We start from the raw sequence: 27521 nt of genomic DNA on the forward strand, positions 1-27521 counted from the left end.
TAATATTTTTGTTTTAATATAGCTGGAATACATAATAAATGGAAATATAAAAGAACATTCATCAAAAGCCTAAGTGTAAAAAGCTTGGGATGAGAGTACTCCAGGGCCCGTGTCATCTTGCACAGTGAAGATATCAATGTGTACATCCCAAACCAAAGAGCCCTTCCTTAATGTTCCACTCTAGATAGGACCCCTAGGACCTCTCACAACTTGAGGGGAGCACCTTCCCACCAGCACAGCATGACAGCATCCTGGAATTCCCTACCTCTATGATGATAATCACACAATTCGTGTTACTATATACTGAAACTAATAACATTATGAGAAAATAGGTCTATGAAGTGAAGTAATTACTTGAACATGAAAAATTTCTTTCATGTATTCATATACTGAGTTTCTACTATGTGCCAGGCATTATACTGGACCTTGGAAATACTACAAAGATTAAGAATACAACAGAATGGATGCCCCAACCCTGCTTTTTAACATATAGAAAGGTAAAGACCAACACTGGGAACTCTGCTCCAGCCACAGTAAAAAGGAAAAGTTTTAACAATTCCACCTCTCAGATTGTCCACTGAAAGAGGAAGAAGCATGGCCTCCAACTCAGTGTTCACTTCCCTGCTGCTCCTAGGGCACCCTGCACCCACCCCACCACCACTGCCACCCCAAATCTCAAGGCATTGATCTGCTTGGAGAAAGTTAGGTTACCCTTGGAGCCCAGGATATGAAGTACACTGGGAAAAGCAGTTCTTAAATTTTAAACTTCTAGCATTCAGTGATGCACACTTAAGGGGGAATCAGAAAAGAGGTGAGACAGCCAATCTAGGCATTGGCCACATTTTCCAAGTGGACAATGGGAAGACACTATGGCTAATGACTCCAGGCTAATGAATAGTAGTGGTTAATCAATGGGGGTACATCAGAGGCTGTGGGAGAGCTGAGTCAGGTTGAGAGCAGGTGGGACTTCAGCCAATCTTTTGTGCCTTGGTAAGCTCCTGGCAAACAACCTCCTCTTCAAGGCTCAAAGGAGGAAGGGGCTTTAAGAGAGAGAAACTATTCAACAGTAGCATGCTTCACAGAGTTCAAGAAGGACAAATAATTGGGCTTTGCAATTAGGAGGCCACTCTGATTTGGGGGAAAGCAGTTTCAGTGAGGTGGTGGGCAGAAGTCTAACTTGCAATGGGTAAGGAAGCAGAGGAAGCAAGTGTGGACTCTTACCGTGAGGCTATTGAATACAAAAGGACAGAGGTGTACTACCTAGAGAAGGAGGCAGGATTGAGGAAAAGATTTTTGTTATGAGGGGACAATCTGCCACATACAATAGGCTGCAGCAAATAAAAAACCATAGAGGGACTGAAAATTCAGGAGACAGAAGTTAATGGAGCAAGCACCACCCTGGAAAAGCTACAGCCTCATTAGAAGAATTAGCCTCAATCACAGGGAAAAGAAACTTCTTCCTCCAAAGCAGGAGGGAGGGAAAGAAAGTTTGCACAGATAGAGCTAACTTGTAGGTAGGTGGTTAATGGACATCAAGGGACGTCTTCATACCTAATAGCCTCCATTTCTCTGTGTGTTTGCTGAAGACGGGGCGGGGGGGTGGATTTCCTGCTATGCAGAGAGGTCTGGAAGGATGGTAAAACTGAAAGAAAAGAGAGCTGACTTGGATGTTGGCTAAGTTTATTGTGGTGATCTTTTCACAATATATAAAAATATTGAATCATTACGTTGTAACAGCTGGAACTAATATAAGTGTATGTGTCACTTACATCTCAGTAAAAAAAACAGAAAAGAGAGCTGACTAGAAGAAACACATAGATGAATGCCCCAAGGGCAATGTGAATTAATCATGCATTTATAGTGGTACCAAATCACATGGTCGTAACACTCACCCAGAAGTAGAACACAGAAGGCTGATGCATAAATCTAGGTTTAGGGTTTTGGTAGGGCAGTCAGGTGCTGGAGAGGGAGCAAACACACATTCCCTAGAGAGATATTTAAGTGGCCACATAGCATCTTGGTAGGATAGGGGAGAAAATAAAATCAAGTGATTAGATACCTGAGAGAAAATGGTGGGAAGGTAAGGGACTATCAGCCTCAAGGAAGTAGTAAACCAGGTTTTAGGAGAGACATGGAAGGATACAATTTAGTGGTCAAAGATTAGTATATTGTAGTTAAAACTTAGGAGGTAAAAGAGTCCTAGTAAAACTCCTCTACAAAGTATCTGCACTTAGCTGTTTTCTCTTACTGCTTTTTCTCCCCCCACTTCAGTCAGAACCAAGCTCTTTTCCTCACCAGTTCTGAAATAAGGATATGCTTGAAGGACTTTAAGCAGGGGAGAGATATTGTTAGGCAGGAAAATAGATATGAGCTGGGTGGGGGAGAGAAAAAGACCCAAAATTAATCAATTAAAGCTCAAAAAGCCAAGAGCAACTTGGCCTGGAATTTTTGAATATTTCCCAGATAAAGGAAGGTACCTCAGCGTAGTCCATGTCTTTATTGTGTTAATCATGCAGGCCCAGCTTTTTTACCTTTTTTACCTTTACCTATATGCTGTTTTTATCTCCTTCCTGCCCTAATTAAGTAGTTTGTAACCTAGGCAACTAATTTTGCATGCAGGCCCAGCCTTAAACAACATAGTGAAAATCAGGAAGGATTCCATCTTAAAGATTGTATTTTAAATACCCAGGAAGTTAAAAATGTAAGATTATTTTTTTTCTTTTTAATTTTAAAACATTTTTATTAAGGTATGATTGATATAGACTCTTATGAAGGTTTCACATGAAAAAACAATGTGGTTACTACATTTACCCATTTTGTCGAGAACCCACCCATACCACAATGCAGCCACTGTCCATCAGTACAGCAAGATGACGCAGATTCACTGTGTGCCTTCTCTGTGCTACACTGTTCTCCCTATGACCCCGCACACCATATGTACTAAACATAATACCCCTTAATCCCCTTCTCTCCCCCTGCCCACCCACCCTCCCACAACCCTCCCCATTGGTAACCACTAGTTCATTCTTGGAGTTTCTGAGTCTGCTACCATTTTGTTCCTTCAGTTTTGCTTCATTGTTATACTCCACAAATGAGGGAAATCATTTGGCATTTGTCTTTCTCCACCTGGCTTATTTCACTGAGCATAATGTCCTCCAGCTCCATCCATGTCATTGCAAATGGTAGTATTTGTTCCTTTCCTATGGCTGAATAGTATTCCATTGTGAATATGTACCACACCTTCTTTATCCATTCATCTACAGATGGAGACTTAGGTTGCTTCCATACTTGGCTATTGTAAAAAGTGCTGCAATAAATATAGGGGTGCATATGTCTTTTTGAATCTGAGTTGTATTCTTTGGGTAAATTCCAAGGAATGGCATTCCCAGGTCAAATGGTATTTCTAGTTTTAGTTTTTTAAGGAACCTCCATATTGCTTTCCACAATGGTTGAACTAGTTTACATTACCACGAGCAGTATAGGAGAGTTCCCCTTTCTCCACATCCATGCCAGCATTTGTTGTCCTTAGTCTTTTTGATGCTGGGCATCCTTACTGGTGTGAAGTGATATCTCATTGTGGTTTTAATTTGCATTTCCCAGATGATTAGTGATGTGGAGTATCTTTTCATGTTTCTGTTGGCCATCTGAATTTCTTCTTTGGATAACTGTCTCTTCATATCCTCTGCCCATTTGTTAATTGGGTTATTTGCTTTTTGGGTGTTGAGACATGTAAGTTCTTTATATATTTTGGATGTTAACCCCTTGTTGGATATGCCTTTACAAATATATTCTCCCATACTGTAGAATGCCTTTTTGTTCTGTCGATGGTGTCCTTTGCCATACAGAAACTTTATAGTTTGATGTAGTCCCATGAGTTAACTTTTGCTTTTGTTTTCCTTGCTCAAGGAGATGCATTCAGGAAGAAGTTGCTCATGCTTATATTCAGGAGATGTTTGCCTATGTTGTCTTCAAAGAGTTTTATGGTTTCATGACTTACATTCAAGTCTTTAATCTATTCTGAGATTACTTTTGTGTATGGAGTTAAACAATAATCCAGTTTCATTCTCTTGCATGTACCTGTCCAGTTTTGCCAGCACTAGCTGTTGAAGAGGCTGTCATTTCCCCATTGTATGTCCATGGCTCCCTTATTATATATTAATTGATCATATATGGTTGGGTTTATATCAGGGCTCTCTAGTCTGTTCCATTGGTCTATAGGTCTGTTCTTGTGCCAGTACGAAATTGTCTTGATTACTGTGGCTTTGTAGTAGAGCTTAAAGTTGGGAAGCATAATTCCCCCTGCTTTATTCTTCCTTCTCAGGATTGCTTTGGCTATTTGGCATCTTTTGTGGTTCCATATGAATTTTAGGACGATTTTCTCTAGTTTGTGGAAGAATGCTGTTGGTATTTTGACAGGAATTACATTGAATCTATACATTGCTTTAGGCAGGATGGTCATTTTTACAATATCAATTCTTCCTATCCATGAGCACAGAGTGTGTTTCCATTTATAGGTATCTTCTTTAATTTCTCTCATGAGTGTATTGTAGTTTTCAGAGTATACGGCTTTCACTTCCTGGGTTAGGTTTATTCTGAGGTATTTTATTCTTTTTGATGTAATTGTGAATGGAATTGTTTTCCTGATTTCTCTCTCTGCTAGTTCATTGTTAGTGTATAGGAATGCCACAGATTTCTGTGTATGAATTTTTGTATCCTGTAACTTTCCTGAATTCAGATATTAGATCTAGTAGTTTTGAAGTGCATTCCTTTGGGTTTTTTTATGTACAATATCATGTCACCTACAAATAGGACAGTTTAACTTCTTCCTTGCCAATCTGGATGCCTTTTATTTCTTTGTATTGTCTGATTACCGTGGCTAGGACCTCCAGTACTATGTTGAATAGAAGTGGGGAAAGTGGGCATCCTTGTCTTGTTACCAAACTTAAAGGAGAAGCTTTCAGCTTCTCACTGTTAAGTATAATGTTGCCTGTGGGTTTGTCATACATGGCCTTTATTATGTTGAGGAACTTGCCCTCTATACCCATTTCGTTGAGACTTTTTATCATGAATGGGTATGTAATTTCATCAAATGCTTTTTCAGCATCTATGGAGATTATCACATGGTTTTTGTCCTTTTCGTTGATATGGTGGATGATGTTGATGTATTTTCGAATGTTGTACCATCCCTGCATCTTTGGAATAAATCTTATTTGATCATGATGGATGGCCTTTTTGATGTATTTTTGAATTCAGTTTGCTAATATTTTGTTGAGCATTTTTGCATCTATGTTTATCAGGGATATTAGTCTCTAATTTTCTTTTTTGTTGGATCTTTGCCTGGTTTTGGTAGTAGAGTGATACTGGCCTCATAGAATGAGTTTGGAAGTATTCCCTTGTCTTCTATTTTTCAGAAAACTTTAAGAAGAATGGGTATTAGGTCTTCACTAAATGTTTGAAAAAATTCAGCAGTGAAGCCATCTGGCAAAGTAGTTTTGTTCTTAGGTAGTGTTTGATTACCAGTTCGATTTCATTGCTGGTAATTGGTATGTTCAGATTTTCTGTTTTTTCCTTGGTCAGCCTTGGAAGGTTGTATTTTTCTAGAAAGTTATCCATTTCTCTTAGGTTATCCAGTTTGTTAGCATATAATTTTTCATAGTATTCTCCAATAATTCTTTGTATTTGTGCAGTGTTCATAGTGATTTTTCCTTTGTCATTTCTGATTCTGTTAATGTGTGTAGACTCTATTTTTTTCTTGATAAGTTTGGGTAAAGGTTTATCTACTCTCTTTATTTTCTTGAAGAACCAGCTCTTGCTTTCATTGATTCTTTCCATTGTTTTATTCTTCTCAATTTTATTTATTTCTGCTCTAATCTTTATTATGTCCCTCCTCCTACTGAATTTGTGCCTCATTTGTTCTTCTTTCTCTAGTTTCATTAATTGTGAGTTTAGACTGCTTATATGGGATTGTTCTTCTTTCCTGAGGTAGGCCTGTATTGTGACATACTTTCCTCTTACCATGGCCTTTGCTGAATCCCACAGATTTTGTGGTGTTGAATTATTATTGTCATTTGTCTCCATATATTGCTTTATCTTTGTTTTTATTTGGTCATTGATCCATTGGTGATTTAGGAGCATGTTGTGAAGTCTCCATGTGTTTATGACCTTTTTTGTTTGCTTTGATAATTTATTTCTGGTTTTCATACCTTTGTGGTCCAAGAAGGTAGTTGGTACAATTTCATTTCATCTGAATTTACTGAGGCTCTTTTTGTGGCCTAGTATATGATCTATTCTTGAAAATGTTCCCTGTGGACTTGAGAGGAATGTGTATTCTGCTGCTTTTGGAAGTAGAGTTCTGTAGATATCTGTTAGGTCAATCTATTCTAATGTGTTGTTCAGTGCCTCTGTGTCCTTACTTATCTTCTGTCTGGTTGATCTGTCCTTCAGAGTGAGTGGGGTGTTGAAGTCTCCTAGAATGAATGCATTGCATTCTATTTCCCCTTTTAATTCAGTTAGTATTTGTTTCACATATGTAGGTGCCCCTGTGTTGGGAATATAGATATTTATAATTGTTATATTTTCTTGTTGGATTGACCCCTTTATCATTATGTAATGTCCTTCTTTGTCTCTTGTGACTTTCTTTGTTTTGAAGTCTATTTTGTCTGATACAAGTACTGCAACTCCTGTTTTTTTCTCTATTTTAGTTGCATGAAGTATCTTTTTCCATCCCTTCTCTTTTACTCTGTGTATGTCTTTGGATTTAAAGTGAGTGTCCTGCATGCAGCATATAGATGGGCCTTGTTTTTTTATCCATTCAGTGACTCTGTGTCTTTTGATTGGTGCATTCAGTCCATTTAAATTTAGGGTGATTATTGATAGGTATATAATTATTGCCATTGCAGACTTTACATTCGTGGTTACCAAAGGTTCAAGGTTAACTTCCTTACTATCTAAGAGTCTAACTTAACTCCCTTAATATGCTATTACAAACACAATCTAATGTTCATTTTTTCTCCTCCTTTTTTTTTCTCCTCCATTCTTTATATATTAAGTATCATATTCTGTACTCTTTGTCTATCACTTGATTGACTTCGGGGATAGTTAATTTCATTCTGCATTTACTTAGTAATTAGCTGTTCTACTTTCTTTACTGTGGTTTTGTTACCTCTGATAACAGCTATTAAACCTTAGGAACACTTCCATCTATAGCAGTCCCTCCAAAATACACGGTACAGATGGTTTGTGGGAAGTAAATTCTCTCAGCTTTTGGTTATCTGGAAATTGTTTAATCCCTCCTTCAAATTTAAATGATAATCTCACTGGATAAAGTAATCTTGGTTCCAGTCCTTTCAGCTTCATTGCCACTGCCTTCTGGCCTGTAAGGTTTCTGCTGGGAAGTCTGATGATAGCCTGATGGGCATTCCTTTGTATGTGATCTTATTTCTCTCTCTGGCTGCTTTGATTCTTATTCTTATTCTTGAGAATAAGAATCTGTCCTTATTCTTGATATTTACTATTTAATTACTATATGTCTTGGTGTTGTCTTCCTTGGGTCCCTTGTGTTGGGAGATCTGTGCATCTCCGTGGCCTTAGAGACTATTTCCTGCCCCAGTTTGGGGAAGTTCTCAGCAATTATTTCTTCAAAGACATTTTCTATTCCTTTCTCTCTCTTCTTCTTCTTCTGGTATCCCTATAACATGAATATTGTTCCATTTGGATTGGTCACACAGTTCTCTCAATATTCTTTCATTCTTAGAGATCCTTTTTTCTCACTGTGCCTCAGTTTCTTTGTATTCCTCCTCTCTGGTTTCTTTTTCATTTATCATCTCCTCCACCATATCCAATCTGCTTTTAATTCCCTCCATTGTACTCTTCAACGATTGGATCTCCGACCACAATTCATTCCTAAGTTCTTGAATATTTTTCCATTCTTCCATTAGCATGTTAATGATTTTTATTTTGAACTCCCTTTCAGAAAGATTCATGAGGTCCCTGTCATCTTTCTCAGGAGTTATATTAATTTTACTCTGAACCAGGTTTCTTGGGCATTTCATGTTTATGTATGGTGCCCTCTACTGTCCAGAAGCTCTACTCTGTGGAGCTGCTGAGGCCCTGAAGTAATGTCAGTGGTTGCAGGGGAATGGTATTGGTGCCTGGGGGGAGGAAAGAGCTATTTCCTGCTTCCCCGCTGCTATGTCTGTCTCGACTGCCTGAACGAGTGGGCTGAGCACAGCAATATAAGCCTCTATGCCTTGGATTTGCAGTTGCTGTAGACAGATCTTCCCTCTGGCTGGCCTAACACCTGGGTAAGGTTTGCAGGTTGTGAGCCCAGTGGGGCTAACCGGGAAAAAGGTACAGTAGGCTGCCTATCACAGAGGGGTCCTTGGAGCTGTGTAGCCAGCCAGGGAATTGGAGCACCTGGAAATCGTGAAAGCTCCCAACCTGTTGGGCAGAGTGCACCTGGACAATTTTGTCTACCTGTCCTTTCTCCTGAGCAGTAAGCTCTGTGCAATCCTTTCCCCTTTAGAAGCCCTCCTGCTAAGGGCTTCCTTATTAGGACGTCTCTCAGACCATCTGCCCTTCCCTTGTCCCAGAGCAGCCGGATATGGATCCCTGCTTTCCACAAGTGGCCAGAATCTGTCTTTTTAGGAATTCTGCCCGTCCTAGCTTTCCAAGCCCCCAATCATGAGAGTATCATGAAAGCACCATGAAATGTAGGTTTGTGCTTCCAGAGCAGAACTCAAGAGTTAAGTATTCAGCAGTCCCAGGCCTCCACTCCCTCCTCGCTCTGTTTCTCTTCCTCCAGCCAGTAATCTGGGGTGGTGGAAGGGCTTGGGTCCTGCAGGGCCACAGCTCTGGTACGTTACCTGTTCTGTGAGGTCTGCTCTTTTCTCCAGGTGTATGCAGCCTGGCCCTGTCCTTCTGCCTGGGGTTCTTTCAGAACTTGTTGTATTAATTATATTTTCATATTATATGTGGTTTTAGGAGGAAGCCTCTGTCTCACCTCTCATGCTGCCATTTTTAATCCTTTTTCTTAAAAATGTAAGATTCTTACTTCATGAAGGAGGGAGTCTAGTAAACATAATGTTCCTCATGTATCTGTAGATTGATGAAACCAAAGTAAAAAAATGTAAGATTCTTAACTTGCTCTTTAACAAACAGATAACTCAGCCCACCTTGGGGGCTGGGCAGACAGGCTGTTTGATCTGCTCCAAATCAAGATGCCAGTATCCAAGGGAGAAATCAGAGCAGGAAGTTCCTTCTGTTCATTAATTCTAAGTATTCAGGGACTATTTAACAAGTCTGCACACCCAGCCCTTAGTCACATATTAAAGAATCCTTAAAAGGCTGAGACCTGGCCTTTCAGCAGGCTCCTCTCTCTGGGGTCTCCCACATTTTCTAGGTGCATATTCTTTTAATCTTTTCCTAACCTTTTGAGACAGGGACTGTGGGTGTAGTCAGAGTAGGGTGAGGGCCTCTGGGGAAAAGCTGGGTGGGATATTTAGTCAGAGCAATGTAACAATGGGCAAAGAAGTTCCTATTGAAACTGAGTTAGGCATTATGCAAAGTCAAGGTCACACTAATTCTCTAAGCTAAAGATACCAGACTAAGAATATAGACATCTTCAGTGAGATCAGTTAAAGGTCAAAACACCAGGAGCAACTTGGCCTGGAATGTTTGAGTGTTTCACAAATAAAGAAGGGTTTCTCAGCATAACCCGTGACTTCACTGTAAGCAGCCCTAGCAATCAGACAACAACCCAGCCCACCTTGAGAGCAGGGCAGGTGGTACAAGTCCCCACCCCTAAGCCTTTTTTTTTCATGTTTCCCCAAATCCTCAATTGCCTATAAAACCCCTAGACCATACACCATCACAGACTCTCTTGTCCCCTCCTGATGTGAGCCAGGAGCCCTCTCCTTTCACTTTATCTCTAAATAAAATCCTGCACCTTGCTCTCCCACCTTGATTGTTTGTGAAGCTCATTCTTTGGCTTCGTGAATAAGAACTCCAGCATCATCTTTGGGGGCTGGTCCAGCATAACTTCTGAGGTGAGTATGGGCATCCAAGCCTCCCTTTTCTTTCACTGTCCTTATATAAGGAGCCATCTACAGCACACAAAATTGGATGCTTGTCAGCCACTTAAATGGGACTAGCCTGGCTGCCTATCTCAAAGTCTCAAGCAACATGTTCCTCTGGGTATCCCTCAGTGGATCCCTGTCTCCCTTGGAAGCTGGGAAAGTCAGCTGAGTGGAGGCCAGGATTCCATTTCAGAGTTATCTCCTTGGATGTGAGGGCCTGAGGAAAGCCATGGGCAACTGCGAGAGTTTAAGTGGAGGCTACACTTCAGCGCCTTCTCAAAGGCCCACGTGTCTGGACTCAGACCCCTACAGCCTGACTGAGTATTCATGAAGAGTGTCTCTCTCTCTCTGTCTCTCTGACTTCCAGCCTGCTTCTCCAGGCCACCCTGACTTCAGTGAGGCAGAGTGCATTCCTCTCTTCTTAACTTCATTGATTTCACAGAACCCAATGCTCACCATCACAAGGTAGGAGACATACACTTCATTCTTATTTCCGACTTAATACTGTACTTTTTATCTCATAAAAATGTGTCTGGGCACCCATTATCCACTTAGAAGACAATTAGTGTCAGCTACCAGTCTTAAGTCTTGGGTGAAAGGTTTCCCAGTGTCTGCCGCTCCTTGATCCCCTGCCACTGGATGGACAGGAATGTTGGGAAGTGGCTGTGCCGATTTCCTACTTTCCTGTCCTAAGCTGCAAACTCCAACGTCAGACTGGACTAGTAGACAGTGGTCCGTGGATCTTGGATCCAGTCAATTGATCCAACGGTGCTAAGTGAACCTCCAGTTAGGCTGCTGCCTATGCAAGAGTCGCAGATGACCTCTGACCTATTGTTTCACAGATCATATTTGTTATAGTGCATGACTGGCTGAATCCCAGGAAGTGGCAGAAACTGTTATTTAAGAGTATAGACACCCCCCTCTATAACTGTACGTATAAATGGCCCCAATTTAAATTCTAGCCATGGCTCTATTCTATTGATCTCTCTTCCTTGGAGGCAATCTTCCTAGGGCTACAGCAATTCCTTATCTGCAGCCGGAGTATACTCTGCTAAAACCTGTGCAGAGAAGCTAGGGTCTTGATCAGGACTCCCAGAAGGTGTAAAGTAAGAGCACACTGGTGAGGTATCCAAGGATCTGAAGCAACTCTTGCTTTGTGGAAAGGCAAGAGGGAAATCAAGGCAAAGTATAGGCCACACTGGTAAGGAGTCAATAATTCCAGTAGGCCGGCAAAGGGGGCGACTGACCACTGTCACCTAGGCTCCAAGGCAAGGGGATGCCCTCACAGAGAGAGAGGCTGACCAGGTGCTGGACACCCATCTTTCTCTCTCTCTCTTTCAGATGGGAGCATCCTCTTCAAAACTAAAGTCAGACATGCCTCTGGCATGCATTATGAAGAACTGGGAGCAATTCAATCCCCAGACCCTGAAAAAGAAGTGCCTTATTTTCTTCTGCACACAAGCCTGGCCTCAATACAAACTCTCTGATGGAGAGGCCTGGTCCCCTGAGGGAAGTATACTGCATAATAAGATCATACAGCTAGATTTATTTTGCTGCAAGAAAGGGAAATGGTCAGAAGTACCATATGTACAGGCCTCCTTCCCTTAGGGAAAGTAAAGGACTATGCCAAAAAAGTGGATTAATTCCAGACCCTACTCCAAACCCTAATTCCTCCCCATTGGCTCTGCCATGCCCACCTTATCCAGATGTAAGTCCACTTGCCGAGAACCCTAAAAGTTAGACCACAAGAGAACTACCACCCCAAGTATCATTGGCCCAATCACCCCACCAGGCTTCCCAGGGGGTGAAGAAAAGATAGTTATACCCATCCTTATTGCCCTTACAGGAAATAGCCAATGGAGAGTGGGGACCAGCTCAGGTCCATGTCCCTTTCTCCCTCCAAGACCTGAGGCAAATTAAACAGGACATGGGTAAATTTTCAGATGACCCATACAAGTACATAGAAGCCTTCCAAGGGATTACTTTAACTTTTGAACTGGCCTGGAAGGATGTTATGCTTATACTAAACCAAACCCTTACCAGAGGGGAGAAAGAAAAAGTAATCAGAGAAGCCTTAGAGTTTGGAGATGAATGGCATACTATAAATGCAAATGGCAAATCTCCAGAGGAACCACCTCGAGTCGCCACAGGCTGTTAGGCAGTGCCATGCACTGAGCCAGAGTGGGGCCAAAATACAGATGATGCTGATAACTGGTACAGGAACCACTTTATAACTTGTATTTTAGAAGGGCTGAAAAGAGCACGTGTAAAACCTATAAATTACTCTAAATTATCAGCTGTGATGCAGGAAGAAAAAGAAAGAAAGCCCTCAGCCTTTCTGGAACGGCTCAGGGAGGCATTGGTGAAGCACACTTATATGTCTCCAGAGTCCCCAGAGGGCCAAGTCATTCTCAAGGATAAATTCATCACTCAATCGGCCCCAGATATCAGGAGGAAGTTACAAAAACTGGCATTTGGCCCAGAACAAAATCTGGAAAGCCTCCTGAACATCACCACATCAGTTTTCTATAATAGAGATGAGGAGGAAAAGAGGGACTGGGACAGGAGAGATAACCAAAAGGCAGAGGCATTAGCCATGGACTTGCAGAGAGTCAACGTTGAGCCTCCAAGGTTGGAGAAACGGAGGCCACCCCCAGGGACTGGGTTCCTGGAGGCTTGTTTCCTCTGTGGGAGAGAGGAGCATTTTAAGTGAAAGTGCCCTATGGGTAGGTACTCCAAACTGCCAACGTCCTGTCCGCTCTGTCAAGGAGACCCCTGGAAGCGACACTGCCCTCAGAGGCATAGGCAACTGGGGTCAGACTTGCAACAATGTGGTCAGGACTGAAGGGGCGCAGGGCTACCCATGCTGGCTCCTGTCACCATCATAACCTCACAGGAGCCCCAGGTGATTCTCTGTAGGAGGCCACACCATCAATTTCCTACTAGATACAGGAGCCGCCAATTCGGTCCTCCTCCATAATCCTGGCCCTCCCTCCTCCTTGTCAACTACTTTTAGAGGCGTATCTGGGAAGCCCATGACCAAATATTTTACTCAGCATTTAAGTTGTGAGTGGGACTCAGTGTTGTTCTCCCATGCCTTCCTGGTGGTCCCAGAAAGTCCAATGCCGCTTCAAGGCCATGATATACTTTCTAAAGTACAAGCCTCTGTACATATGAACATAGAAAGAGATGAGTGATGTCTTCCCTTAGTGGAAGTAGACATTAATCCTGAGGTCTGGGCAACTAATGGAATCATTGGAAGAGCAAAATCAGCCCAAGTACAGAGTCATCTTAAAGACTCTAATCACTTTCCTCATAAGAGGCAGTATCCCTTAAAACCAGAAGTTCGTGAAGGCTTGAAACCAGTTATCAATAACCTAAAAACTCAAGGTCTTTTGATAGCCTGTAACAGTCCTTGCAACACCTATATTAGAAGTACAAATGCCAGATGGAAGCTGGCACCTTGTACAAGATCTATGAGCCATTAATGAAGTATTTGTGCCCCTACATTCTGTAGTACCTAATCCCTATACCCTGTTATCCAGGATTCCTGAGGGAGCAGCATGGTTTACTATGCTAGACCTGAAGGATGCTTTCTTTTGTATCCCACTTGTACCTGAATCCTAGTTGCTCTTTGCTTTTGAGGATCCAGTAAATCCCTCAGCTCAATTAGCCCAGACAGTTTGCCCCAGGGATTCAGAGGTAGCCCACATCTATTTGGGCAGGTCTTAGCAAGGACCTGGCCTCCTTTGATTCAAGGGAGGCAGAACTCATCCAATATGTGGATGATATACTTCTCTGTACCACCACAGAGACAGAATGTCAGGAAAGTACTCAGAGATTACTAAACTTTCAAGCTGATTGTGGCTATAAGGTCTCTCATCAGAAAGCACACATCTGTCAGCAGCAAGTAAAATATCTGGGCCTTAACCTCAGGGAACTAGAGCCCTGGGGGAAAAGAGAATACAGCCTATTCTCTGCCACCCATTGCCCTCTACTATCAGGCACCTGAAGAAATTCTTGGGCATCACTGGGTATTTCAGAATTTGGGTCACCAGATATGGAGAGTTAGCCAGACCCCTCTACCAACTACTTAAAGAAGCCCAAAGGGAAGGTACCATAAAACTCCAGTGGGAACCTGATGCTATTAAAGATTATGAGGCTTTGAAGAAGCCCTACTCCAGGCCCCCGCCTTAAGACTGCCAACTAGAAACCGGTTTAACCTGCTCATTACTGAGACATCAGGAGTGGCGCTGGGAGCACTAACTCAACCTCGAGAGAAATGCAGCAGCCCATAGTCTATCTAAGCAAGGAACTAGACCCAGTAGCTAAGAGCTTGCCACACTGTCTGAGATCTGTGGCAGAAGTAACTCTGCTACAACCTGAAGCCATAAAATTGACCCTGGGAAGAGACTTGATAGTGCATGCAGTAAGATAAATTTTAGCCAAAATAAGCAGGTGAAGAGAGGCAACAAAGGGCCAGGTAGTTTATTTGAGTGCAACTCCCGGATGATGTTCTGCGGTCTGGGTATTACAGGCCCGGGAAGTCACACCCGGTCAGGGAGGTGGGGGCTTATAAGGGATTAGGAGGGGGAGGAGTGGGCAAGCTATCCTAGGGGGCGTGGAGAAGTATGATTGGCTAAAGGTGACATAATAGACAACTAGAAAATTTTCCTTCCAAGAGGGAGGAGGCTGACATCCAGGTCTTACTTGGCATATCAGAAGGATGGAATTCAGGAAGAGCTGTCCCCTTTCCATATAAGGCACAGACCTTGGGGTCTGTCTGTTCTCCCTCTATGGCGTCTCTCTGTTCTGTTCGCATGCCCTTTTTTTTCCTTCCTCCATCCTAACATTCCAGCCTTTTGGTCATAATGGGCGAGGACTTGATCTGGCTACTTCCAGCTGAAAAGGGGTGTCGTGGGGGTTTGAGGTTGGTATTAGGCCAAACGAAGGGGTTCAGTGGGAAGAGGTGCATAATGGTAAAGTAACATCTGATTGGTGGTGACCCGGGTCATCTGGGTTAGCTGCTGTTGGAGGAAACTGAGGACACAAGGGGCAGCTAAGAGTAAACCACAAACTGTTATTAAGAGGCCCAGTAGGGGCACTAGCCAGGCCATTATGGGGGACTGGAATTCTGGATCGTTTACATCTCAACGACTAGTATTGGGATTTAGTATAGATAAGACTGCATTATTGAAACAATACTTTTCTCTAAAATCACCCTCATTTTTATTAGAAGTAGCCAGATTAAGAAAATAATTAACAGTTGGCTTGATTATTTGCATAAGTGCAGCAAGAAGAGCAATTGATTACATAGGCTCTTTTAAATATGCTTTGCTGGAACTTTTTATAAGGAATTTCAGATTGGACTTTTAAAGGCTTCTTGAGGCCAAAGAGCCAAGCCAGACTTGCCATCAGGTTGTGCCTCCAGTACCTGTACATTTGGGTGAATTCCTTTCTTCTCTGACGTTCCCAAGACATTCTTGAGGTCCTTGCACCTGCCCTGCCAGGCAGTGACTTTCCTTACTCATCTGGTAATGCTGCTGGGAACTCTGTAAGCAAGGTACCAGGCCAGTTCTTTTAAGGGACTTTGTTGGCTTTATAAAGTCAATCTTAATTCCTTAAAGCTGTCTGTTCATATCTGAGTTTACACACGTGTCTCTCAGGTGTGACATTCCAGTCAAAGCCTTGGTAATATAACCAGTGTTTTTAATTGATCCTCTTACAAGGAAAGCAGATTCTTATTGAACTTGTGCAAATAAACATACTGCCATGAAATATAAAAATAGTCACTGAGAGTTTTTTAATTCTGGAGGGATCAGGTAGAGAGAAAGAAAGTTTCAATTCTGCTTATAAAGGCAGTCATTTATTAAACTGTTGTCAGCTTAAGAGAAAAAGCTTAAAACACTTTATCAACAACATTTGAAACAAAAAGCCACAAAATCATCTTCCTTAGTTTACTTAATCCTATGTAATTAATACCTGTTCTGCTGAAATCTAGTTCTTTACTAGTTTAACAGTAATAAAACAGTGACTATAAATAATAAAAGACTTACAAATGACAATGATTAAAGATTTGATGAGAGCTTACTGTAAGGCAGTTGACACAATGAAATTCTGATATTTCTGTAACACAAAACATTAAGTAAGAAAGTTTAGCATTATTCTTTTTGACAGTGCTTTCTAGGTAATTAAGCAGGTAATTATATATCAGATAAATAAGTTAAATTAGTCAAATACTTTCTCCAGTGAGAAAAAGTTCCTCTGACATGTTCCAGGGGCCCTCTGGAAAATATCAGAGTTAACTAGATATAGGTGCCATGAAGCAATACTTATCTATTTAACTAAAATGACAACAAAATACCTCAAAGGCAAATAAAGGAGGTTACACAGTTGTTAGCAAAGTTTAGTTTTTAGTCTTTTTAATATTAAGATCATATTTTCTTAAATACTCTGACAACTCACTGAGACTTTAAGCATGAGAAACTGCTTTGATAAAACAGAGAACTCTTTGCAATCTTTCAATATTAAGAACAGACTAACAGTTTAGAAAAAATTGTCTTTTTAAATGAAAAAAATTCTAATTTTGCTGTGTACTTGATATTGAGACTCATTTGCTTTAATTTTATATAGCATGACCATATTAAATTCTTCTAAAACTTTCTACAACCTTCTTACATTTAGATTTCTCTATCTAAATAAACAGCTGTACTTTAGAATAAAGTTACTTTCTTTTATCAAAAGACACATTCTTTAGCATGCAGAAATGTTTTCCTTATTACTTTAAGTAGTTTTAATTAGAACTTAAAACCATTAGGTAACTTAATTTTTAGTGAACACTGAGAAGCAGGCTATTGTAAACTGTTACACTAGCATTCTTTAGATTGACAAATTTATGAACATTTTATAATTTCTGTAACTATGAGCTTTACAGCACAATCTCTCACTAAACATAAAGTATATTTCTTAACTTAGCAAAACTTTAACATTTTAGGTTACTACAAAGATTCTCAGGCTGCAGGTAGGTATACACACTGTAGCACACAATTAAAAAGTGTTCACTTGCCATACTTATTTAGTTCACTCATTCATAACAACTATGCTAGATTACTTACAAGACCTTTACTGAATATTAGACAAAGCCAAGCCTTTAAGCATCTTATTCTTAAAAGATTTAGCAGATAACATCGACTTAAGTGACCTTAGGTAAACTTAGGCAGCTGATAACCACAAGGACATGCCTTCCTCAGCCAAACTCAAATTAGCGTTAATGCTTATCATTTTTATCAGATTTTCTGGAAGTTTTAGAATGCCCAATTTTCACAAGTGCTTGTTTTTAAATCAATTTTTATTAATGCTATCCGGAAGTAGGAAAATATTTTTCATTTACACACCTAGACACACAAACATACAAACTGAGACACAACGAATACAGTCAGCAACACTTACCACACAAAAACGTATACACAGACAGACAAATCGATATAAAGACTTGAGTCACTGATATCCAATTGCCTTCCCTTTCTTCAGCTTCCTGTCTGTGGCTTCTGGAACCAGAGGGTGGGAGGATCGTGTTCTGGTGGGGGAAGATGGTGGTGAAGGTGAAAGGAGAGGGGGAAGGGGTGGTGCAGCCACCAGAAGGGGAGAGCAGGACAATGGCATTGTTGAGAATGTAGAACTTTAAGATGGTGGCGACACGTGTGAAGACAAAGGACTTAAAGATGGTGGTGGAGAGAGGGGAAGGGGATGGCGAGCTGAGCGGAGGGAGGTGGGCAACTGAGGTTTTCTTGTGGATCTGAAAAGGAAAAAGGACTGAGCAGAGTAAGAGGCTGACAATCTTTAACTGGAGATTGGGTTAGGAGAACCTGAGTCATTGAACACTTAACATAAAGGTCTGGGCGGGAGTGCAAAGTCCAAAAAGCCTGCACATATGGGATTCCACTCTACTCTCCACTCTGGTGGCAATAATTAATCAAGTTGGTGAGGAGGCTAAAATTGAAAGTTCCCTCAGGGGGCCAGCGAGATTGATTGTCCAAGGGATACTGAGGCCCGGCCTCAGAGCAAAGGAAGACTAGCTTTTATTTGTGAACATCCCAGGACAAATATAGAGTAGCCAAATTAGAAATGAGACACCACAGTGGGTTCTGAGCCTCTGCTTTTGAGGGCTGGTTCCCCATGTCTGCGCCACTTCCCAACTAATCCCGCTGAGAGGAGCACCCAGCGTCCCAAGTTCACCAAGTCAGGGGAGACATCCTGGGAGCCTGGGTGAGGGACGTCTCCCCCACCGCAGGGCCATGGGCAGGCCGGATGCCTGCAGACATCCTGGGGTCTGGGGTAGGGATGTCTCCCATACCACAGGGCCAGGGGTGGGCTGGATGCCCACAGAGGGTGGGCCAAATGCCCAGGGGCTGTATGCCCACCAGGACGTATGTACGATTTCTAACGGACTAGGTGAAATGGAGTTAGGAAGGGAAACAGGTTGGGGGAAACTGAGGGACTCACCAGAAAATAGTCCATTCAGCAGAGAGCAGACTGAGGTCCTGGGTCATGGAAGGAGGGGGCGGGGCCACCGGTGGCCGGTCGGGGCCCCGCACTCACGCTCCTTCCCGGGATTTCGGCACCAAATGTAAGATGAATTTTAGCTGAAATAAGCAGGCGAAGAGAGGCAACAAAGGGCCAGGTAGTTTATTTGAGTGGAACTCCCGGGTGATGTTCTGCGGTCTGGGTATTACAGGCCGGGGAAGTCACACCCGGTCAGGGAGGTGGGGGCTTATAAGGGATTAGGAGGGGGAGGAGTGGGCAAGCTATCCTAGGGGGCGTGGAGAGGTATGATTGGCTAAAGGTGACATAATAGACAACTAGAAACTTTTTTCCTTCCAAGAGGGAGGAGGCTGACATCCGGGTCTTACTTGGCACATCAGAAGGATGGAATTCAGGAAGAGCTGTCCCCTTTCCATATAAGGCATGGACCTTGGGGTCTGGTCTGTTCTCCCCTATGGCATCTCTCTATTCTGCTTGCATGTCCTTGTTTTTCCTTCCTCCAGCCTAACACATGCACCCCTTATTGAACACCTTGGGGCAAACACCTTGGAGGACCTGTGGTTATCAGACAGCAGGCTACTAAAGTATCAGTCACTCCTCCTTGACAGCCCTGTAACCCAGCTGCAGATATGCTCCACCCTAAATCCAGCTACCTTTCTACCTGAATCATTGAGCAAAGGACCTGAGCATGACTACCAACAGGTCCTTGCCCTAAACTATTCTGCCAGAGAAGACCTAAAAGACAGCCCCTTAGAGAACCCAGAGCTTGTCCTCTTCACAGATGGCAGCTCCTTTATTGAGCAGGGCCAGCAGAAAGCTGGCTATGCAGTTGTCACTCTGTGGGATACTATCGAGTGCCAACCACTTCCACTGGGCATGAGTACCCAGCTGGCAGAATTAATAGCCCTCACTAGAATAAGAATATAGTACTTTATCCTCCATTTACCCCATGGGCCCAAGCACACAGGGCAGTGAAAATCATTCCTGGACTTGCTGGACTTGTCTGGACTTGCCTCACCTTATCTCTAAACATTCCGACCCTTCCCCAAGGCAACAGGCCAAGCGGTACTTTTCCACTCCACCACTATAAAAGGCACAATGCTCTGCACCATGGGGCTGCTCCCTCTCTCTGGGGGCAGCCATTTTCTCTTTCAGATAAAATCTCTTGCATGGGCCCGTGTCTCCTGAGCTATTCTGGGGTAAGGAGGGTGGCAGCGAGATACCCTTTCATTGGTGCCATGACTCGGATGAAGTTCTCCCATTGACTTTGCTCTTCCTCCGGGAATCTGAGCTGCTTTGGGAACCCTCACTGCCCAATCCTCCTCCACGGGCTCACCGTCCACTTCCCCGGTCACTTGTCTTCTCACCCAACACTGGCCTTCGATTTGGTAAGTCTCTCCTTCATGGTTGACTTAAATGTCCTTTGGAACCTGGGAAGTGACCGTTGAGTGTCCGGCACCCCCAAGGGCTCCTCCGGGACAGGGGCACCCCCAACCATGACTTTCAGAGTCACGGTTGATCTCCATAGTCAACCCTTCTGTGCCTTCCCATGGTGTCAATCCTCATTCGCTGAGGCCCAGTCTCCCTTTATCTACTCGTGAACTACTGGTACCAGGTACCAAGCCTCCATGGCATTTTCCCCCCGACCACTTGGTTAGAGGTGTTGACGACCCCCTAACTATGTCTGGTCTTCTCTGCGACCTTCTCAATCACTCTGAGATGCCTCAGCTACTTGTGAATGGTCTCATTCTCACCATGGGATCTGGCCCCTCCATTCCCAGAGATTCACCACTAGGGTGCTTACTGCTTACTCAATAGTCTAAAATCTCTCCACCTCACTCCAGACCTCAAACCTTTTAAGCTTATTTGCTACTGTAATGAGATCTGACCACAATATTCCTTGGACAATCAGTCTAAATGGTCTCTCAATGGCTCTTTACATCTTAAAATTATCCACGACTTATACAACTTCAGTGAGTGCAAGGGCAAATGGAAAGAGATCCCATATACCCAGGCTTTCTCCTACCTCCAAAACAAGCCCTCTCTCTGTCTCCCCTGCAATCCTAAACACCTACAACTTGCCTTAAAGTCCTCACCCTCCAACAAACCAGATCCCACTACATCCTCTGACTTTGACTCTGCTGATAAACTCCCACCCTACTGACCCCAAATCCCCATGGCACCTGCACCTTCTCCTCCTCCTCCTCAAACACCCAGTCCACTCGGTGCAGCCATGGAAACTGCCCAGCCTCCTCCCCCTCCAGCCCCCACCAAGTCTCCCACCACAAGCTTCCATCAGCGGCAGGGTAATAACCCCACCTCCTTAACCACAACCAGTTTACCTCCCATCCCGAGATCCCCTGTCAAGCCCTCGAGTCACTCACTCTTGATCCCAGATCCTAGCCCCACTATGGGAGGGCGTCATCCGGGTCCATGTCCCTTTCTCTCTCTCCAACCTATCTCAAATTGAGAAAAGATTAGGCTCTTTCACCTCCAACCTGGCTGCTTACATGTAAGAGGTCCAGTACCTAACTCAGTCATATGATCTTACCTTTCATGATATTCACATGATCCTATCCAACACACTTTTGCCCGAGAAGCACAGGCGAGTCTGGGAACAGGCTAAAACTCATGCCAATGAGGTTCACCAAAGTACTCCAGCTCATCCAATTGGTGCTGAGGCAGTTCCTGACCGAGACCCTAATTGGGATTATAATATGGCAAGGGGAGTTACCAGTCAAGATCAATTCATCACCTGCCTCATGGCAGGTCTCAGGAAGTCAGCCAATAAAGCCATTAACTATGAAAAACTCCAAGAGGTTATTCAGGATAAAAATGAGAATCCCTCTATGTTCCTAGATTGCCTCACCAAAGCTCTTTTACAATATACAAACCTAGACCCCGAGACCCCAGATGGAAGACAATTATTAATGACCTACTTCTTCACCCAGAATTTCCCTGACATTAAGGCTAAACTTAGACGTCTAGAGAAGGGACCCTTAACTCCTCAGGCAGAGGTCCTGGCAGTGGCCTTCAAAGTGTATAATGGGATAGATGAAAAGGCCCATAAACAAAAATACCAAATGCTGGTTAAGGCCTTTCAACCCACCCCAACCACTGGGGCTCAGGTATCCTCACTTCCTAAGAAGCAACCAGGAGGACCTCCTGGTCCATGCTTCAAATGTGGTCAAATGGGTCATTGGGCTAGAGCCTGCCCAAATCCCTGTAAGCCCCCTGGTCCATGCTCTAAGTGCCATCAGGAAGGACACTGGGCTGTTGACTGTCCTCACACACCAAGAGGTGCCAGGCCATCCAGCTCTAACACTCCACACATAGACCTTCTGGGTCTGGCAAGTGATGATTGAGGGGCCCCAGGACTCCTCCACCTGACCACTACCATCACTGTACAGGAGCCCAGGGTAACCATTGAAGTAGCGGGTAGGCCCATCTCCTTCCTTTTGGACACCGGAGCCACCTACTCAGTCCTGAAGGAGTTTTGGGGACCTACCTCCCTCTCAGTCCTCTATAGTCGGGGTAGAGGGCACACCTCATCAACCTTTACAAACTCCCGTGCTTCACTGCATCTTTAGAGGCATTGCCCTCTCTCACTCCTTTTTGGTGATTCCCCAGTGTCCCATCCCCCTTATGGGAAGAGACCTATTACACAAGGTTGGAGCTTCTATTACCTTCACTCCCGGACCGCCCCTCAACCCCGACTCACCTTCAATCCCACTTTTACTCGCCCTCCAACCCGCTGCAAACCCACCTCCCTCTCCCTTTCCTCTGCCACCCCATCTAATCAACCCTGTAGTCTGGGATACCCTCACTCCCTCTATTGCCACCTGCCCCCAAGTAATTATCAGACTTAAAGACCCCGCCTCTTTTCCCTCTCAACCTCAGTACCTGATGCCCCTCAAGAGTTTGCTGGGCCTGAAGTCAATTATCCAGGAACTTTTATACAAACGGCTACTACGACCAGCCAATTCCCTTTTCAATACTCCTATACTGGCAGTTAAAAAGCCTAATGGTTCTTACAGGCTTGTCCAGGACCTAAGAGTAATTAATGCAGCTGCTGTTCCCATCCATCCTGTGGTCCCTAACCCCTATACTTTATTGTCCACCATTCCTGTTTCCACCACTCACTTTTCTGTCTTTGACCTCAAAGATGCATTCTTCACTATCCCCCTCCATCCCGACTCTCAAAATCTATTTTCACCTGGACCAATCCTGCCACCCAGACTTCTACTCAATTGACCTGGAAAGTCCTTCCCAAAGGCTTTAGAGATAGTCCCCACCTTTTTGGACAGGCTCTAGCACAAGACCTCAAATCCCTTACTCTCTCGATCTCCACTGTCCTTCAATATGTAGATGATCTTCTCCTGTGCAGTCCTTCCCTACAAACCTCTCAACAGGATACTATTCTCCTTTTAAACTTTCTCTCAGAACACGGCTATTGGGTTTCACCCTCCAAAGTTCAGCTGTCCGCCACTCAGGTCACTTACCTGGGAGTTCAGCTCTCCCCGGGCTACAAGGCCATTACCATAGACAGGAAAAAACTTCTCCAAACCATGCCCATTCCAAACAACAAAGATGAAATTCTCTCTTTCCTGGGTCTCGCTGGGTTCCTTCATTCATGGATCCCCAACTTTTCACTCCTGGCTGCCCCCCTTAATGAAGCATCCCGAGGACCTCTTACTGAGCCCCTCTTGATGCTCGTAGCTAAGCCCTTCTATAAACTCCAGCTGGCCCTTTTACAAGCCCCTGCTCTGCATTTGCCTGACCTCACACGCACCTTTTCTCTATATATCTCAGAAAGGCAGGGCTTCACCCTGGGAGTTCTGGGACATTGGTTAGGACCCTCTTTGCCCCAGTTGCCTACCTTTCCAAAAAACTAGATCCTACTATTCGGGGATGGGTTCCTTGCCTGCGAGCCCTAGCAGCAGCTGCCGTCCTCATTCAAGAATCCAAAAAACTCATCTTTGGGTCACCCACAACTGTTCTATCCCTCCATTATCTTTCTGAAATCCTTACCTACAAAGGCCTGCAGAATTCTATCACTTCAGGTTGCCCTAGTTGAGGAAACCTCCCTCAATTTAAAAACCTTTCCTCCCCTTAATCCCTCCACCCTTTTTCCATTACCTCCCGATACACAGGAAGGATCACAATCCCCCTTCTATAACTGTTTACAAACTTTAGATGAACTCCTACCCTTTTCCTCCCACATTCAGGATGGCGCCCTTCCTCAAGCCACATATACCTGGTTTACTGATGGCAGTTCCTTTATCCATGAGGGTGTTTGACGGGCAGGATATGCCATTGTCTATCTGGACAAAACTGTCGAGGCAAAGCCCTTACCTCCTAACACCACAAACCAACAAGCAGAACTGATTGCCCTTACACTTGCCTTCACTGTAGCACAGGTGTTCTCTCTTACTGTCTACACTGATTCTAAATATGCTTTCCTTATCCTACTGTCCCACACAGCAATCTGGAAAGAACGGGGACTTCTCAACACCAAGGGCAGCTCTATCACCAACACCAAACACATTATACCACTGATAGAAGCCTCTTCCAACAGCCATAGGCCTAGTACATTGCCAGTCCCATTGGTCAGATCAGTCATCCATCCCCCTTGGTAACAACAGGGCAGATGAAGCAGCCCGAAAAGCAGCGTTAGCCCTTGTAATAGGTGCCCTCGTTCCAGGCCCTAAAAAATCCGTTTCCACAACTACCAGCCCGCTTTCCACTGAGGCCATACTCTCCTACTTACATCACTTATTCCACCCTAACCTCCAATCTTTACAACGCTTTCTTCAAACTTACCTGCCTCTTTCTCATTCAGAAACTGCCTTCCTCAAAATGCTCACCAACTCATGCGAGATCTGTCAAAAAGTCAATCCCAACTCACCTTCCCGACCACCCACCTTTCCTACCCATCAAACACAAGGGCTCATTCCAGGGACTGATTGGCAGTTAGACTTTACTCACATGCCTCCAATAAAATGTCACCGGTATCTTTTAGTACTGGTGGACACATTTTCAGGATTGGTTGAGGCCTTTCCCACAACCAACAAATGAGCCCAGACTGTCTCCAATGTCCTACTGTCTGACATTATCCCATGCTTTGGGATACCTACTTCCTTACAATCAGAAAATGGCCCCGAGTTTATCTCTCAAATCTCCCAAGCAACCACTAAAGCCCTTAATATTCCATGGCATTTTCACATCCCCTATCACCCACAATCCTCAGGTAAGGTGGAAAGAACCAATAGAACCCTCAAATGTATTCTTACTAAATTATCTCTGGAGCTCCACCTTGACTGGATAAAACTCCTCCCCTTGGCCCTACTTTGACTCCGGGCCTTACCAAAAAAACCTGTCACATTTTCTCCTTTTGAACTCATGTATGGCCACCGCATGCTTCCTCCAGGTCTCAACTTTAAACCTCCTATCCTTCCTCCTCACCTCATCAACCCTTTACTTCAACACATTTGCTCTCTACTCTGGTCCCACGCTGACCTCTATACACCACTCAAGACCCCACTTCTCCTACTTTTTATCACCCAGGAGACTCTGTGCTCCTATCCCTGCCACACCAAGCAACACCATTCCTAACTCCCAAATGGCAAGGGCCATACACAGTAATCCTTTCCACACCAACTGCAGTTAAGCTCCAGGGTCTTCCCCATTGGATACACAACTCCCACCTTAAGCCATTTGTCTCACCTTATTCCCCTCCCACCAAATCTCCCACAGGTTCCTACTCCTCCACCCTGAAGGGACCTCTTACTCTCCGCATTTCACGATGCATCACTTCCACTCATCACTGAAGAAGTTTCCGCCAGCATGGAGTTCTAAGACCTCCCTTTCAACTGCCATGCATCATGACTCAGGATTGTTAACCCTGGTCTCAACACTTGTTCTCTCACCAGACCTATCTTCCCCAACACCAGCCCATTTCTTCTCTTTCAGACTGTCCAAAAGATTGCACCATCAAGGATTCCCTTTGCCATACAGGTTGCTTTTCTGCCTACACATATGTCCCCAAAGAATGCTATAATTCAGCCACCCTGTGTAAACACGGCAATCAGAAATACTGGACAGGGAAATCCAACTGTAAGGTTAGGAGAAGCCAGTACCCCTGGAGAAATAGGGGAAATAGTGCTTATTCCCACAGTTATTGTTGAAACTTATTTACCTACACAGGCATGTCAGACGGGGTTGGAGTACAGGATCAAGCCCACCACGAATATATCTTTACAGTATTGCCCCAAATACTTCACAATATGTTCAACCCCAACAGGCCTCCCCTCAATCTGTCAATCAGATGGGAACTCATACCTAAAGACCCTCTCCTAACTCAAATAGTTAATACTACCCATCACTTACTTAACCTTACCAATCCCTCTCTGGCTCAGGGGTGCTGTATGTGTTTGAGAGCAGGCTTCTCTCACTTAATAGCTAGTCCTCTACAATTCAACAGTTCAATACAGCTCAATGAGACTTCCCCGGACCTGGCCAATGTCTCCCAACCTTTCTAGAGTGCCCCTTTTTTCAGTTCTCCCAGAGGTGGTTTATCTCAATGGGAAACACCTCTGTAGGAGAATTACAGAAAGAACAGTTTAGACAAACTCTCACCTACTCACCATCCACAAAGGCTTGCTGTCTGCCAGTCTCTGAAACCTCCCTCCTGTGTGGGACAACTGTCTATCACTACCTTCTCCCTGAATGGAGAGGCACATGCACTTTGGTCCTCTTATTTCCATCCATAGACATTGTCCCAGGGGATGAGGAAGTCCCCATACTCCTCATGGGTAATGTAAGACCTCGACCCAAACGTGCTATTCAATTTATTCCCCTACTAGCCACCTTAGGGGTCATGGCAGGCATAGCCACCAGAACTGCTGGAATAACCACATCCATTACTTATTATCAACAACTCTCTAATCAACTAATAGGGGATATTCAACAAGTACCTGAATCCATATTAACCCTTCAAACCCAACTGGATTCTCTAGCTGCTGTAGTCCTCCAGAATTGCTGTGGATTAGATCTCCTAATGGCGGAAAAAGGGGGACTCTGCCTATATCTGCAGGAAGAATGCTGTTTTTATGTTAACCAGTCCAGAATAGTAAAAACAAAATCAAACAATTACAGGAAGACTTGGAAAAGAGAAGACAACAGCTATCCCAAAACGCCTCTTGGTCTATCCCTAATCAACTATGGCAAATCTTCCTCCCATTTGCTACTCCCCTTCTACTAATCCTTCTGATTCTTCTCATAGCACCTTGTTTTATTAATTGCATTCAAGAAACACTCCACTCTCAAATGCAAACAATTTCTAATCAGACCTTTAACCAGCTTATATTACAGGATTACCAACCCCTCTTCAAAGATGATGATTCTTATTAAACCTGGAACACGCCATTGCCACTTCAGACCAAGGGCTCAACCGAGGACCACCCTCATCAATACAAAAATGAACTTCATTTACCCTAATCAGCAGGAAGCAGTTGCTGAAGACTGACCTTTACCCATTCCCCAAGTCCTCTACCATTTTTAAACAGAAAAGGGAGGAATATAAGAAAATAGTACTTTATCCTCCATTTACCCCATGGTCCCAAGCACATAGGCCAGTGAAAATCATTCCTGGACTTGTCTGGACTTGCCTCACCTTACCTCTAAACATTTCGACCCTCCCCCAAGGCAAACAGACCAAACAGTACTTTTCCACTCCACCACTATAAAAGGCACAATGCTCTGCACCATGGGGCTGCTCCCTCTCTCTGGGGGCAGCCATTTTCTCTTTCAGATAATAAAATCTCTTGCGTGGGCCCGTGTCTCCTGAGTCATTCTGGGGTAAGGAGGATCGCGGCAAGATACCCTTTCAACTAGAGCCCTTGA

The 27521-nt window shown here is 43.8% G+C and overlaps 1 protein-coding gene and 1 long non-coding RNA gene across 2 annotated transcripts in view; both read left to right on the forward strand.

Moving 5' to 3' along the window:
* TPST1 (tyrosylprotein sulfotransferase 1) overlaps positions 1-27521 on the forward strand; it is a 591927-nt gene that overhangs the window by 290561 nt on the left and 273845 nt on the right. The window lies entirely within an intron of this gene.
* Positions 19740-27450, forward strand: LOC118923733 (uncharacterized). Its single transcript, XR_005029311.2, has 2 exons — positions 19740-20005; positions 26979-27450. It is a non-coding gene; the product is annotated as an uncharacterized LOC118923733 (long non-coding RNA).

Source organism: Manis pentadactyla, chromosome 10 (assembly GCF_030020395.1).
Source record: "Manis pentadactyla isolate mManPen7 chromosome 10, mManPen7.hap1, whole genome shotgun sequence".
NCBI lineage: Eukaryota > Metazoa > Chordata > Mammalia > Pholidota > Manidae > Manis > Manis pentadactyla.